Source organism: Aegilops tauschii, chromosome 6, assembly GCF_002575655.3.
Source record: "Aegilops tauschii subsp. strangulata cultivar AL8/78 chromosome 6, Aet v6.0, whole genome shotgun sequence".
Lineage (NCBI taxonomy): Eukaryota > Viridiplantae > Streptophyta > Magnoliopsida > Poales > Poaceae > Aegilops > Aegilops tauschii.
Window position 1 is genome coordinate 323,650,918 of NC_053040.3, and position 17,239 is coordinate 323,668,156.

Consider the following 17,239-nt stretch of genomic DNA (forward strand, 5'->3'; position numbering starts at 1 on the left):
TCACAAAAACAATAAAACTATGAGCTCATTTGCAATTTTTTTCATATAACTCACTTTGGAGTATCTTAGATATAATATATGAGCATACTAAAAATAATAAAGTAGATTATATACTATCACATGGTAGTATATGAGAAGTGGGTGTAACTACACCCGGTAGTATATATATAGGTCTATTCTAATAACACCCTTAAGACTTTTATTCTAATAACACTTGGCTTATTCTGCTAACACCTAAACAAACCCCGCGACCCGAACCCACCGAACTGCAGACTGAAAAAAATAAACCCACCCCTGTCCAACCTTATCCCTCCCACCCCAACCACCCCACGCCTACCCACCCTCTTCAACACCGAGTCGTCCCACCTCCCAACCAGCGCGCCCCGCCACCTCCCCGTGTGGCCCCGCCAGCTACCTCCCATGCCCCGCCGCCTCAACCTCGAGCACCAGCACTCCGCCCCCACCACCGAGCACCAGCTCCAAACCGGCCCGACGCGCCTCACCTTCTCCGGTGCGCCGCACACCACCCGAGACATCGCCCCACCTTCCCCACCTCCGCGCACGGCGCGCCCCACCCCGAGATGCTAGACCACCCCAGATCCTCGACGGCCCCCGGCGCCGCAACCCGCCCCCATACGCGGATTCGCACAGCACCGCCGTCCCCGACCAGCAACCACCCCGGATCGATGCCGATGATGCTTGACCGCCTCCAACCACCGCGGGCCCTCCCTGCTCCCCCCAGCGCTACCTGGCGCGGCCATCGGCCTCTCCATCCTGGGTGAGGGCGGGGCGCGGGCAAGGATGGAGTCCCGGTGGGAGCGGCCGGAGGCGAAGATCTTCGCCAATCTGGCTTCCTCCGGTACCTGCAGCTCGGCCCAGGACGGCATGCGGCTCGACCGATGGCGGCTTGCAGTACGCCGACGCCCTCCGTGCTCACCACCGACGCCTCCTTCTTCCTCCACACGTCCGGGCACCCCTGCTACCCTCGCATCCAGCGCAGGTGGGGACGAGCCCCGGCCGCCACGCTCCCCTGTCCTCTGACCTCTATCTCCACTCTCTTGGGCTGGATCTATATCACACCTAGAGCTGAGCAACTGTGGCGTCCGACTCTCTGTGTAGTCAACATCGTCGATGAACAGTGTGCTCCCTGTTCCTCCTCTCCGGTATGAGCAATTCAAGGTCGTCGCTGGAGCAGTCGGCTTGCCTCCTCTCCCGCGAACTGTTGCATCATTGCCAAGCAGTTCGCTATGTTTCTTTCTTTAGTTATTTGTATATGATCTTTTCGTTAGTAGTTTGACCTTTCGTGTTTTAGATTTTTGCTGTGCGCCTGGATGTGAAGTGCAGTGCACCCGGATCCCGCGAGCAGTGTGTCGCGCGCCCTGGTGTGGTTCATCCACGGCCAGGTGGATGTCGTGGACGGGCAATTGATTTTTTTTTGTTCTTCAGTCCTGTTGGCCAGTGACAACATGCAGTCCCCTCGCTGATCTATGCAGATTTAATTTTCTTGTTTTTGCAGGGAAGGAGATACATAAAACAAAGAAATTGACCGCACCCACGATGAAGTTTTTTGTTTGGTGCAGTTTCAAATGCTGCCTTTGAAAGAAAATGTATGTGCGTATTGAGAAGTTCAGTTTTATGGTTGGCCATCTTTCTCTGCTTTGTGATGGCCGAGGAGTGGGCGAGAGGAGTTGCTTGCCGTGTGCATATGCTGTTCATTGTTGTTGTGTCTCTCTAGACCATGTAGTGCAGAACACATTAGAAAAATAGCTAAGAAAAATTGTGCGATTTTACTACTCTTGACCCTGCAGTGCAGAACACTTAGAAAAAATACATATAGAAACATGCAGTTCAGTATGGTGAACACATGCATGATTTTGTTTAAAATATATTGTTCATATCGCGTGGTGTTGTGGTTCATTCTTTTCGACCATGCGGTGCACTTTGGTCTAAAAAAAGTCCACTATGAAGGAATCCTTCTTCGATACACTCCATTTAGAACAAAAATGCATTTAAAAAAACATGCAAATGAAGTGCACTTTGGTCTTACAAAAAGTCCACTACGAAGGACTTTTCAGCACACCCCATTTAAAATAAAATACATTTAAGAAAACATGTAAATGCAGTGCACTTTGGTCTAAAAAAAGGTCCACTACGAAGGAATCCTTCTTCAGTACACTCCATTTAGAACAAAATGCATTTAAAAAACATGCAAATGCAGTGCACTTTGGTCTTACAAAAAGTACACTATGGATGGGTTTTCAGTACACTCCATTTAAAATTAAATACATTTAAGAAAATATAAAAATGCGGTGCACTTTGGTCTAAAAGGAGTCCTGTACGAAGGACTTTTCAGTACACTTCATTTAGAACAAAAGTCCACTACCAAGGACTTTTCAATAGACCCCATTTAAAACGAAATGCATTTCATGCAAATGCAGTGCACTTTGGTCTAGAAAAGTCCACTACGAAGGACTTTTCAGTGGAATCCATTTAGAACAAAATGCATTTAAAAAAACATGCCAATGTAGTGCGCTTTGGTCTTACTAAAGGTTCACTATGAATACACTCCATTTAAAAACAAAATGCATTTGAAAAACATGCAAATGCGGTGCACTTTGGTCTTCAAAAAAGTCCACTACGAAAGACTTTTCAGTACACTCCATTTAAAACAATATGCATTTTAAAAACTATGCAGTTCTCTTGCCTGTCTGATGTAGTGCGCTTTTCAGTCTGAAGCAGTGCGTTCTTCTGACCGATGCAGTACATGCGTCGATTTTGGTCTCGCGAAAAACAGAGTATCCGCATTTCGGTAATTTCGAAACTGCTCTTAAACCGTAAGGCATTAGAGAGAGTGTTCTACATGAAAAAGTTGTGCCTCATCGATATCTATCCAATGGTGTATCATTTGCATCATTTCGGCGAGCGGTTTTAAAATTTTCACGAAAAAACGCCCGCTGCCACTCGTCGTCCGTCCCATGATTTTCAAAATTAACTTCAAACTGTAAGGAATCTGGAAAACATTTCTATATATGAAAGTTTCGCCTCGCCCATAGCTTTCAAATGGCGTATCACACGCCTTGTTTCGACGAACGGTTTAAAAACTAGAGCGAAAACAGTACCAAAAATATTAAAAAATTCAAAAAACGGAATTCCGTGATTTAGTTAATTTAAAACTGCTCTTAAACCGTAACGAATTAGAGAAAATAATACATATGAAAAAGATGTGCCTCGACGATATCTTACAAAGGTGTATCATTTGCTTCGTTCCGACGAGCGGTTTAGAAGAAAACGCGAAAAAACGCTCGCTGACATTCTTCGTGTGCCGCACAATTTTTGAAAGTGTTCAATATGGCGAAGTTGCGCCTAATACATAGCTTCTCAACGGTATATTACACGCGTCGTTCGGATAAACGGTTAAAATACTAGAGCGAAAACAGTAGCGAAAAATAACGCTTGCAGTTTTTTCCGACACGAAGTTCACTAGTCTCTGTGTTGCAGTACTTTGGTACAGAAACTGCAGTGCCCTCACGTTGAGCGTGCAGTTCATAAGTGTTAGCAGAAAAACTATTCTGCTAATATTAGCAGAATAGACCGGCTAAGGTTTATATATAGGAGTAGGATTTTTTTCATATATATATATATATATATACATAAACACTATTCTGATCACGGGATCAGAATAATATTTTGATCACAATCTGAACTGCCTGAGTAACGCGCCTGAACTTCCCTCTGTACGAACCCGACCTTCGGGCTATCTTCGCAACCGTGGCTTCCCCCGCGAATTATTCTGATTAGTCGTGTTCTGTATGATGTTAGTGTAATCTAGAAACGTTTTTTAGCAACTAAATACCGGTTTTAAATAGGAATCTCGCTCATTGGCGAATTTTGTTCTCGAGTCGTGATCAAATTGCATTTTTTTGCAATGTTACTGCCTGAGTTGTTCGACCTGAACTTCTCCTAGTGCTAGGTTGAACTTCCGCCAACATTGCCCAAATCGGGCTTGCGATATACCGTTGGAAAGCTATGGACAGCAGTATCATGACCAAAGTTAAATTTCTAGCAAAATGAAAGCGGTTTAAGAGCAGTTTTGAAAACCGTTTTTTCTTCATACAAAAAACGTGATTCGTCTTTTCGATCGCATTTCTAAACCTTTTATCGGAATGAGGCAAATAATATGGTGTTGGAAAGCTTCTATAAAACCGCTCCTTCGACATGTTGAAACTTTTCTCTAATTCCCTATGGTTAAAAAGTAATTTGGAAAATCGTAAAATTTCATAAACCGAACAGCCGAGTTCGTATTTTCGATGTCATTTCTAAACGGCCAATCCAATTGAGGCAAGTGATATGAAAATGCGCTACTTTCTCATGTTGAAAGTTTTTTCTAATTTTGAACAGTTTACAAGTAATTTAGAAAACGGTACAAGTTCCACCGAATTCGTATTTTCGAGCTAGTTTTTTAACCATACGTCCGAATGCAACAAACGATACGGCGTTGGAATGCTTGGGGAAATGCGAAACTTTTTGGTATATATTGTTTCTCTCAATTCGTTATGGTTTTATGTCAATTTTGAAAATGGCTAAAAACGTATTTCCGCTGTAATTTTTACAGTTTTTATCGGAATGGGGCAAATAATATACCGTTGAAAAGCTATGGAAAATGCAAAACTTTTTTGTATTGATGGTTTTCTCTGATTCCTAGCCGTTTTTAAGTAATTTCGAAAACGGCGGGATCATCCGTTCTGCCTTTATCGCGAAACAGATTCTTCAAAAAATGCACCGTGTGAAGAACTTGAACTTCTCGGCATGTTTACTTGAAGTTCACTCTGTTTTTCACGTGCTTTTTTTTTCTCGTAGCTCTCCATCCACTGCTCGTAGCTCTCCATCCACTCACCGGAATTGAGCAAGTGATATACCGATGGAAAGGTGCTGTAAACACGCAATTTTCCTGTGTTGATCATTTTTTCATACCCGCGACGATTTTAAAAGTTTTTCATCTGAAATTCATTTAGTGCGTTTTTGTGCATATTTTCGAGTTGGTTTTAAAATTTCGACGTTGAAACACGCAATGACGTCCGACGTTGAACTTCGGTGACATATTTTCGTTTGTAATTTTCTCATCCACAAATGATATTCTTTTTGTACAAACCTCTCTCACAATATTTTTTTAACTTTCTCTGACCGAGGACTTGAACTTACACAAATGATATTCCTGCTGTTTTGAAGTAAATTAGAAAAATGATGAGATCATGATTTCTTCCTTCATCGCGAATGGAAATGCACTGCGTGAAGTAGTTGAACTTCTCGGGCATGTTTGTTTGAGCTTCACTCTATTTTTTGACGTGTTGTTTTTTGACGTGCTGGTTTTTGCACTGCGTGAAGTAGTTGAACTTCTGGGGCATGTCTGTTTGAACTTCACTCTGTTTCACTTTATTATATTTTTCTTATATGAAATACACGCCATGTAGTACGTGAACTTCTGGTTGTTATCACTTTGAACTTCTCTCTGGTTCGAGAGAATTATTTTAAAACACAAAAAACAACATATTTTTTATGTATTTTGGACATCTAAATACACGGTGAAGCTCTCTCACAAGAATTTTTTGAACTTTTCCTCGCCGAGCACTTGAACTTTTAGCAACTATTTTTTTCGTTTATGAGTTGTTTTTAAAATTGCAAAAAATGGCATTGTGTTTTTTTATTTTTTGAACAGGTAAATCCTAGGTTTTAATAAACTCCGAACTTCTCTATTATTTCAATTTGAACTTCACCTTTTTATATTTTTTAGTAAAGAATTGTATTCAACTTTTATACAGAAAAATCGAACATGGAAATACAAGATGAATCTTTCTCGCAAGAATTTTTGAAATTCCCCGGATAGAGCGGTTGAACTTCTTTCAACAAACCTTTTAAGCTTTTATTTTTTATACTTTTATTCTCACCTGAAATGCATTTCTTGCAGTACTTGAACTTATCGTTGTTTTCACTATGAACTTCTGTCACATTTTTGTGCATACGTCGAATTACACACAATCGAAGGTCGGACGTCATTTTTTGCCCTTTTAAAACATGTAATTGGTGTTCGGACATCTCGCAATATAAATTCTGAACCATGCACGGGAGAGAGAATTATGTGTGAATAAAGTGGGTAGCAATTTCCAACGTTCCCTCGTCGAGCAATTGAACTTCTAGCAAGAAATATTTTTCATTTTTATGAGTTGGTTTTCAAAATGCCAAAATGGCATTGGTTTTTTTTTTGTTTTTCGAACATGTAAATCTTAGGTCTTAATAAACTCCAAACTTGCATGTTATTTTAATTCAAACCTCACGTTGGTTTTATTTTTCTATTAACGGTTAGAATCCGACTTTTCAATAAACATTGAACCGCTCCATTAATTTAATTTGAACTTCTAGGTTTCTTTTAGAAATGGGGAAATCCATTTACTAATTAAATTTTCTAATTTTGTTTGTTATTTTAATTTGAGCTTCCGTTGTGGAAACTTGTTGAACAAGAGGAACTTTTTGAATTTTCTTGGTTTGTGCACTTGAACTTCTATCAACAAAATTTTTGGACTTCGCCTTTTTACTCCTATTTTCTCATATGAAACACACACCATGCGGTACGTGAACTTTCGTCTGTTGTCAATTTGAACTTCTCTCTATTTCACTTTAGTAACAAAAAAATCTGAGTTTTTTGAATAACCATCAACATTTCTTTTAAATTGAACTTCATACTTTTATTCTTCCTAGAAACATAAATAATTTTGGGTTTTCCGTAAACATCGAACTACTTCCGTTTTTTAACTAGAACTTCTTGATTTTATTTATTTGGTAACATTGAAAATCTATATTTTCTTGTAAATATGGAAGTGCTCTAATTTTGTAGTTTGGACTTCTTGATCTATCTTTTTGGTAACACGTAAATCCTAGTTTTGTAACAAATATTTGAACTGGTCCGTTATTTAAATTTGAACTTATAGTTTTTTATTTAGAAACAGTGAAAATGATTTTTTTATGAATATTTAACTGCACTATTTTTTAAATTGGAACTTCCTGTTTTTTTGTTGTTGAACTTCAATTATTCGGTCTTTTAATAATGAGGAAAATCTAAATTTTGTATAAACATTGAACTACTCCTTTTTTAATTTGGAATTCTTTGTTTTATTTCTTTTAGTAATGGCAGTTCTAGTTTTTTAATAAACATCGAGTGGCTCCGTTTTTGGATTTGATCTTCTAGGATTTTGTTAATGGAGAAAATTCTTTTTATAAATTTGTGTTGAGGTGCTTTGTTTTTTTTGTTTGGCCATTCTTGGGTTTCTATTGAAAAAGGGAAATACATGGTAATATTTTTTGTCCAGACATATTTGTGTCTCTTTTTTGTTTTCTAATTTTTTGAACTCTGCAATTTATTAATTTTGAACTTCCAAAGTACATTTTTCTGGGTGAGAAATGTTTTCTTCTTGGTATATAAACATTGAAATTTTCTGCTATTTTAATTTGAACTTCTTCGTTTTCTTCATATAGTAACGGGAAAAATATCTGAGTTTTTTTGTAAAAGTTGAACAGTCCGAACTTCTCGTTTTCTTGTTTTTGAACTTCATTTCTTTACAAACAGGGAGCATATGCGAACAAAATGCTCTTTATCCAGGAACAACAAGGTACTTCGCATAGGAATAAAAATATATTCACACCGGGGACATAATGTTCTTAGTCAAGGAATAAAAAATTACTTCACATACAAACACAAGTATATTCACCCAAGGAACAAATGGCGTTACACTTTCTGCTTTCCCCAAAAAAATTGAACTCCTCGGATGTCCTGCTTTCCCAAAATAATTTGAACTCCTCGGATGTCCGCCTTCGAACTATCGCACACGTAAAGTGGAACTTCTCGATCGTATTGTTTTTCTCTACTCTATAATGCTTCCGAATGTTTTTGTAGTTAACTGCAGCCATGCTATGACCTCTGCCTACAACATCTCGGTCAGACTAAGACCGTTGAATTGGAAGATAGACTGAAATTGCTTCCAACGTAGGTAATCCTATCTAGTATTTTTCAGCTTTGCACACATTGTACTGATGTACATGGAGCACTCAATAGGGCTGGTTTTTTCAGTGATTTGATAAGCATAAATACAGAAATACATGTAGTTTCTCTGTCTTAGCAGGAGCACATTTTTGTCTCAAAAAAAAGTAGGAGTACATATGAGTGTAGAATTGGAATGTATACACATGTGTATGCATCTCCTCACATCACGACTTACCCACGCCTATGGCATTATCTCTGCCACAATTTTCTTTTCTAATCCCTCACACAATTCATGTCTTCATCTGAACACACAAGCACCAGCTCCACTGAAATCAAATGGGCATCTAAGAGCGCCATTCCGACTCCTAAGAGCCTAATTTTGTGCCATCGCCCATTTAAACCAGATTGCACATCCGTCCAGGAAACATCTCCGTGCCTCCTATAAACAGAGGCATTGAAACATTTTGTAGATAAACATGGAAGAAAACCCACTTTTCCCATTTTCTGAAGGACCTGTGAAACTGAAACCAACGGAAAACATTAGTTTTTTGCACCTGCACATATAGCTGAACTTCAGACATCAAAATTACTTAGAAAAAATACAGAACTGGACAGGGGGAGTTATCAACGCTTGATCTAGATACAGTATAACAGCAGCGGAACAAGATGTTCACTACAGGCGTGCGTTTGAGGAATGAAAAGTTTAGAGCACAGCTCGGAGGCCTATCCTCGAGAACCTTGTGTTCACTACAGGCGTTTGCCTGTTCATGGATCTTCAGCTAGCCAACAACTTGAACTTCAGATCTCATCCAAACACCACTTTTAGAATTTTCACAAAGTAAACCTTTGTTAGTTCACCCAGAGATTCCAGCTAACACAGAACATGTGCTGCGAAAATCCTCTTACGCTCAGATTTTCAATTCTCACCATGCATTTCTAGCCATTGGTAGCTGTGTTCTCGCTGCCATTATTACTTGACCTGCCATGACAATTTTACTCGATCTGCCATTGACGCTCTACAACCACGCGATGGTGAACAACAGTAGCATCAGAGATAGTAGGACTCGCTGGTCGACAAGCTCACCGGAGTTGTGCTCGGCTGATGGAAGAGGGAAGAAGAGGATGGAGGCTGTCGACGACGCGCCGTGCTCGAGGGGGAAGGAGCTCGCCGGAGCAGCACCGCTCCCCCACGCGTGAGCATCCGTCGGATCTGGCGGGTTGCGACATCCGGCGGGTCGGGGGGGGGGGGGGGGGGGGGGGGGGGGGCGGTTGCGGCGACGGGGCCAGGTTGGCCGACGGCGGGACGGGCTGGGTTGGGGTGGCCGGCGGCGGGAGATGCGGGCGTCGGTTGGGGTGGGGGCAGGGGGACGGCGCTGGATCGGGACGGGGTGGCCGACGGCAGGACGCGCTGGTTGGGGTGGCCGGCGCGTCGTGGTCGGGGGGCGGCGGACCGGGGCCGGGTGGCCGGCGGCGGGAGGTGCGGGCGTTGGTTGGGGTGGGGGCAGGGGGACGGTGCTGGATCGGGACGGGGAGGATGGGGATCGGGAAGGAAGTGGTGGGTGCGGGCGGGCCTTTTTTTTCCTCTGCCAGTTCTGGAGTTCGGGAGGACCTGCGTGCGTGTATATAAAGGCGTTGTGATCCAAATAGTTATTCTAATTTCGGGATTAGAATAGTGCAAGTATATATATATATATATATATATATATATATATATATATATATATATATATATATATATATATATATATATGAGTATGATTTTTTACAATAGCTTGCCACAGAACTAGTTAAAAGAACAAATGTTTCAATATGTATTGATCCTGCAGTGAGCTGAAATGCTTGTTTTTTTCGCTGAGGACACATAAATGCATATTTTCACAATCACACCGTTGGATCATCTTATTACATTAGAGTGATGCTCCCATATTTATTTCATATTTTTTACTTACTTTTAAACCGTTAAATGTTTAGCAAGCCTTAACTAGTTCTGTGGCAAGCTATGATAGACACAATTTTACCTATATATATATAGGACAACACTATTCTAATCTCAGGATTAGAATAGTTATTTCGATCACGATCCGCCCTATAATGGCTCGATGGACCCCTCCCGAACTTCCTGAACCCGGACGAAAGAAAAGAAAAACGCCCACGGCCGTCCACCCCCCACCTCCCGCGCATCTCACTCTCCCCCGATCCCCATCTTTGCCGCCGCCAGCTGCCCCAGGGCACCGCCGCCCACCCCTGACCAATGCGCCTCCGCCGCCAATCGTCTCGTTCCTGACGCGCTTTCATCCGCCGTTCCCCTGTCCCCGTCCGTGACGGTGCCTACCTCCCCTGGATCCACAGCCGCGACGGCAGCCTCCCCCTGGAACCATGGCGGCGACGGAGGCCTCCCTCCCCTGGATCCACAGTGACGGCGACGACCTCCCTCCCCCTGGATACACGTCGGAGGCAGCCTCCTCTGCTTCCAACGCAACGACGCCCTCCCTCCCGTGCGTGATACGTCTCCAACGTATCTATAATTTATGAAGTATTCATGCCATGTTTACAATAGTTTTATATGATTTTGGTATGATTTGATTAGAACTAACCCGGACTGACGCTGTTTTCAGCAGAACTACCGTGGTGTTGTTTTTGTGCAGAAATAAAAGTTCTCGGAATGCGATGAAAATCAACGGAGAATTTTTTTGGAAAATATAAAAAATACTGGAACAAAAATCTACCGGAGGGGAGTCCCGTGGGCCCCATGAGGGTGGGGGCCGCGCCCACCCCCCTAGGGCACGCCCCCCTATCTCGTGGCCGCCTCGGGGACCCCCTTGACTTGTTCTCGACGCCATCCTCTCCTATAAATATAGAAACCTTCAGAAAATAACCTAGATCGGAAGTTCCACCGCCGCAAGCCTCTGTAGCCACGAGAAAACAATCTAGGCCCTCCCTGGCACCCTACCAGAGGGGGCCATCATCATCGGAGGCCATGGAGGAGGATCCCGGAGGGGCCATCATCGCCATGAAGGCCAAGGACCAGAGGGAGAACCTCTCCCCATCTATGGGGGAGGCCATGGAGGAGGAAGCACAAGGGGGAGAACCTCTCCTCCTCTCTCTCGGTGGCGCCGGAGTGCCATCGGGAGGGGAATCATCGCCGCGGTGATCGTCTTCATCAACATCACCACCATCATCACCATCCTCATCTATTTTACACGGTCCACTCTCCCGCACCCTGCTGTAATCCGTACTTGAACATGGTGCTTTATGCCACATATTATGATCCAGTGATGTGTTGCCATCTTATGATGTTTTGAGTAGATATCCTTTGTCTTTGGGTTGATTGATGATATAGATTGGTATGAGTTGTATGTTTTTTTGGTGTTGTCCTGTTGTGCCATCCGTGTCGCGCAAGCGTGAGGGATTCCCGCTGTAGGGTGTTGCAATACGTTCATGATTCACTTATAGTGGGTTGCTTGAGTGACAGAAGCATAAACTCGAGTAAGGGGGTTGTTGCGTATGGGATAAAGGGGACTTGATATGTTAATGCTATGGTTGGGTTTTACCTTAATGATCTTTAATAGTCGCGGATGCTTGCTAGAGTTCCAATCATAAGTGCATATGATCCAAGAAGAGAAAGTATGTTAGCTTATGCCTCTCTCTCACATGAATTTGCAATGACGACTACCGGTCTTGTTAAGAATTGCCTAGGATAATTCCGCACACCGACCCATCATTATTCCACACTTGCTATTTATAATATTTAGTAAAATATTCTAACTTTATGATAACGGCACCTACTTTTATATTTTAGCTCTCCGATACCATGCAAAGTTATCCTCTTCATACCCACAACGTAGTTTTATTTCTCGTTTCTAGTTGGAAGCAAACGTTCGGTGTACGTAGAGTCGTATCAGTGGCAGATAGGACTTGAGAGAATATTGATCTTACCTTTAGCTCCTTGTGGGTTCGACACTCCATACTTATCACTTCCACCATTGGGAATTGCTACGATGATTCCCTACACTTGGGGATTATCAAGCTCTTTTCTGGCGCCGTTGCCGGGGAGCAATAGCGTGGGGTTGATATTCTCGTGTGTGCTTGTTTGCTTTCTTTACTAAGTAGATTTTGTTTTTACTTTTTGTTTCTATTTAGGTGTGGGTGAAACATACAAAAAAAATTTAAGACTGAAAATACAAAAAAAAATTACTTGCCTCTCATGCCTAAAAAGTTTTTCAATAAGAGAAGTGATTGGAAGGTTATGCATTGGAGAAGTGAGGGTCGACCTTGAACACTTGTGTTCATGCTCATGGAAACAATGTGAAATTTTTCATGGAAGCTTCTCTGAAAATAATTGTCCCCTTGTATATATCCATTGTATTATAAAAATAATGTGCCAAGCTTTGGTTTTAGGATGATTAGATTGCTTGTTTACTATGTGCAGTACAAAAACAGAAACTTTGGCTGTAGTGCGTGAATTTAATTGTTTTACTGGAAAGTCAAATGGGTATGAAAAGTTTTGCACATTACTTATGTACAAATTGTTTAAATTTTCATATTTTTTTAGAATTTTTGGGAGTTACAGAAGTTTACTAAACTTCCAGATTACTACAGACTGTCCTGTTTTTGACAGATTCTGTTTTTCGTGTGTTGTTTGCTTATTTTGATGAATCTATGGGTAGCATCGGGGGGTATGAACTATGGTGAAGTTGTAATACAGTAGATAAAGTGCTAATATGAAATTGGAATGAGTTTGCAACAGTACCTAAAGGTAGTGATTTGCTTTAGTATACTAACGGATCTCAGAAAGTTTTTGTTAAGTTTTTGTGGATGAAGTGTTCAAAGAACGTGGAGTTACCGTTGTGAGAAGAATAAAGAGAGGCAAGAGTTCAAGCTTGGGGATGCCCAAGGCACCCCAAGTAAATATTCCAAGGATACTCAAGCACCTAAGCTTGGGGATGCCCTGGTTGGCATCCCATCTTTCTTCTTCAACAATTATCGGTATACCTCAGTTTTTGTTTTGTTCACATGATTTGTGTCCTTTGTGCTTTTCTTCTTCTTTAAGAACCATGCTAGTATGAGATGTCCCTTCATAAATTTAGATAATGATTCATGTGCTTTCACTTATATCTTTTGAGTATGACCTTATAGAATGCTCTTCGTGCTTCACTTAAATCTTTAAAGTATGGTTTTATAGAATGCTTCGTGTGCTTCACTTATATATTTTGAGCTTGGATATTGGATAGTCTATATTAATTGTAGAATGCTCCACGAACTTCACTTATATATTTTGGAGTATGAATAATACTATCATCTAAATCAGGTTTGGAAGAGTGTCAACCTTAGGAATTAGTGATGCCACTATTCCGAATGAGAAGAATTTTGCTTATGTGGAGAGTAGAAAAATTTCTATGCTTGTAGATCATGAAAAGAATGCTTTGTGTGATGGTTATATTGTTGAACTCATTCACGAAGCTACTGAAAGTTAATATGAGGGAGGAATATATGCTTGTAGGAGTTGCAATAATATCAAGTTTCCTCTCTATGTGCTTAAAGCTTTGAAGTTATACTTGTTTTGCCTTCCTATGCTAGTTGATTCTTGTTCCTATAAATTATGTGTTCACCAAATCCCTAGGCATAGGAAGTGTGTTAGATTTAAATTTGCTAGACATATTCTTCATGATGCTCCCTTTATGTTTCAATTCTTATCTTTTATGTGAGCATCATTGAAATCATTATGCCTAGCTAAAAGGCATTAAAGAAAAGCGCCTGTTGGGAGACAACCCAATATTTACCCTTACTGTTTTTGTGTGTTTACATGATTAAGCTACTGTAGTAATCATATTTTATAGCTTTCGTTTCAATAAAGTGCCAAGTAAGACCTTTGGGAAGACTTGGGTGAAAGTTAATGTGATCTTGCTGTAAAAAACAGAAACTTTGCGCTCACGAGATTAGCTGTCATTTTTTACAGAAGAGTGCTTTTGAGTTGATTCTTTTTGCAGAAGATTAATAGACAAATTCCTCACGTCCACAAATTTATTTCATAATTTTTTGAGTAGCAGAAGTATGGTTGCTGTTCAGATCATTACAGACTGTTCTGTTTCTGACAGATTCTGTTTTCATTGCATAGTTTGCTTGTTTTCTAGTTTCTATGGATTATATTTCTCAATATAAATTATAGGAATGATATGGTACAGTAAACATTGTGTGAGAAAAATTATGAACCTTGTCTTTGACAGTACCAAAGTGAATGATTTACTCTTTACCATACTAACCTATCTCACGAAGTTCCGTTAAGTTTTGTGTGATTGAAGTTTTCGAGCTTTGGGTGAGATATCGATATGAGGAGAATAAGGAGTGGAAAGACCCTAAGCTTGGGGATGCCCCGGAAGGCATCCCCTATTTCGTCTTCAAAACTATCGGTATACCTTTCTCGGAGCTATATTTTTATTCGTCACATGATATGTGTTTTGCTTGGAGCGTATTTTCAATTTTACTTGCTGTTTGAATAAAATCATTGGATCTGAAATATTAAATGAAAAAGAATCCTCCCATGGCTAGTTAATTATTTGACTACTTAGTGTTCTTCACTTATATCTTTTGGAGTAGTTTGTCATTTACTCACGTGCTTCACGTACATCCTATGAGTAAATGGTTGAATGAATAGAATATCATAAATCTGAATTTATATATGTTTCATATGCCTATACCATGGGGAGTAATGACTTCACACAGAATAAGTATAGGTAGTAAACTTATTTGAAAGTTAGCAAACACAGAATTGGTCACTTGAACAATTCATGAAAGAATATTGAAGGAAGAGAGATTTCACATATAAATATACTATCTTGGACATCTTTTGTAATTGTGAGCACTCATTAAAATATGACATGCTAAAAGGTTATTGTTGGACAAGGAAGACAACGTAATGGGTTATGTTTTCTTATATCCGAAATAAAGTATATTGTAATGGATCATCCAACATGCCGAGCTTGCCTTTCCCCCTCATGCTGGCCAAATTATTTGCACCAAGTAGAGATACTACTTATGCTTCCGAATATCCTTAAACCCGGTTTTGCCATGAGAGTCCACCATATCTACCTATGGATTGAGTAAGATCCTTCAAGTAAGTTGTCATTGTTGCATGCAATAAAAAACTGCTCTCTAAATATGTATGATCTATTAGTGTGGAGAAAATAAGCTTTATACGATCTTGTGATATGGAAGCAATAAAACCGACGGACTGCATAATAAAGGTCCCTATCACAAGTGGCAATATAAAGTGACGTTCTTTCGCATTAAGATTTTGTGCATCCAACTATAAAAGCACATGACAACCTCTGCTTCCCTCTGCGAAGGGCCTATCTTTTATTCTTGTCTTATACCTTATACAAGAGTCATGGTGATCTTCACCTTTCCTTTTTTACATTTTATCCTTTGGGAAGCACATTGTGTTGGAAAGATCCTGATATATATATATCCACTTGGATGTAGGTTTTCATAAATTATTATTGTTGACATTACCCTTGAGGTAAAAGGTTGGGAGGCGAAACTATAAGCCCCTATCTTTCTCTGTGTCCGATTAAAACTTTGAAACCATAAATATCACATGAGTGTTAGCAATTGTGAAAGATTAAATGATAGTTGAGTATGTGGATTTTGCTAAATCAAAGCTCTGACATAGACCCTTCCTGAAAATAAAATGAATTGCAATTGTTTGATGACTGAGAATATAGTTTGTTAGTTTCAAGAAAGTTTATGATCTATACTTTAACATGTGAATAGCTTGTTACTTGATCATGAGAAGTTTCATGAGTTGAACTACTGTTATGATATATAATGATGCTAGAAAAAGTGATTGGAATTATCATTGATCAAACTTATGCACTTGCTAGCATTCACACTTCATAAATTATTTCTTTTATCATTTACCTACTCGAGGACGAGCAGGAATTAAGCTTGTGGATGCTGATACGTCTCGACCGTATCTATAATTTATGAAGTATTCATGCCATGTTTACAATAGTTTTATATGATTTGGGTATGATTTGATTAGAACTAACTCGGACTGACGCTGTTTTCAGCAGAACTACCGTGGTGTTGTTTTTGTGCAGAAATAAAAGTTCTCAGAAAGTGATGAAAATCAACGAAGAATTTTTCTGGAAAATATAAAAAATACTGGAACAAACATCTACCGGAGGGGATTCCCGTGGGGCCCACGAGGGTGGGGGCCGCGCCCACCCCCTGGGGCGCGCCCCCTATCTCGTGGCCGCCTCGGGGACCCCCCTGACTTGTTCTCGACGCCATCCTCTCCTATAAATATAGAAACCTTCAGAAAATAACCTAGATCGGAAGTTCCGCCGCCGCAAGCCTCTGTAGCCATGAGAAATCAATCTAGACCCTCTCTGGCACCCTGCCGGAGGGGGCCATCATCACCGGAGGCCATGGAGGAGGATCCCGGAGGGGCCATCATCGCCATGAAGGCCAAGGACCAGAGGGAGAACCTCTCCCCATCTAGGGGGAGGCCATGGAGAAGGAAGCACAAGGGGGAGAACCTCTCCTCCTCTCTCTCGGTGGCGCCGGAGTGCCATTGGGAGGGGAATCATCACCGCGGTGATCGTCTTCATCAACATCACCACCATCATCACCATCCTCATCTCTTTTACGCGGTCCACTCTCCCGCACCCCGCTGTAATCCCTACTTGAACATGGTGCTTTATGCCACAAATTATGATCCAATGATGTGTTGCCATCTTATGATGTTTTGAGTAGATATCCTTTGTCTTTGGGTTGATTGATGATATAGATTGGTATGAGTTGTATGTTTTATTTTGGTGCTGTCCTATTGTGCCCTCTGTGTCGCGCAAGCGTGATGGATTCCCGCTGTAGGGTGTTGCAATACGTTCATGATTCACTTATAGTGGGTTGCTTGAGTGACAGAAGCATAAACCTGAGTAAGGGGGTTGTTGCGTATGGGATAAAGGGGACTTGATATGTTAATGCTATGGTTGGGTTTTACCTTAATGATCTTTAGTAGTTGCGGATGCTTGCTAGAGTTCCAATCATAAGTGCATATGATCCAAGAAGAGAAAATATGTTAGCTTATGCCTCTCCCTCATATGAAATTGCAATGACGACTACCGGTCTTGTTAACAATTGCCTAGGATAATTCCGCACACCGACCCATCATTATTCCACACTCGCTATTTATAATATTTAGTAAAA

The 17,239-nt window shown here is 40.9% G+C and overlaps 2 long non-coding RNA genes across 2 annotated transcripts; one reads left to right on the forward strand and one right to left on the reverse strand.

Moving 5' to 3' along the window:
- The first annotated feature begins 339 nt into the window (after positions 1–339).
- On the forward strand, positions 340–1,895 carry LOC120966489 (uncharacterized). Its single transcript, XR_005760251.3, has 2 exons — positions 340–1,403; positions 1,517–1,895. It is a non-coding gene; the product is annotated as an uncharacterized lncRNA (long non-coding RNA).
- A 6,187-nt stretch (positions 1,896–8,082) lies between these two features.
- Positions 8,083–9,623, reverse strand: LOC109784002 (uncharacterized). Its single transcript, XR_002237794.4, has 2 exons — positions 9,114–9,623; positions 8,083–8,550 (listed from the first exon to the last, which is right to left on the reverse strand). It is a non-coding gene; the product is annotated as an uncharacterized lncRNA (long non-coding RNA).
- Positions 9,624–17,239: the final 7,616 nt, after the last annotated feature.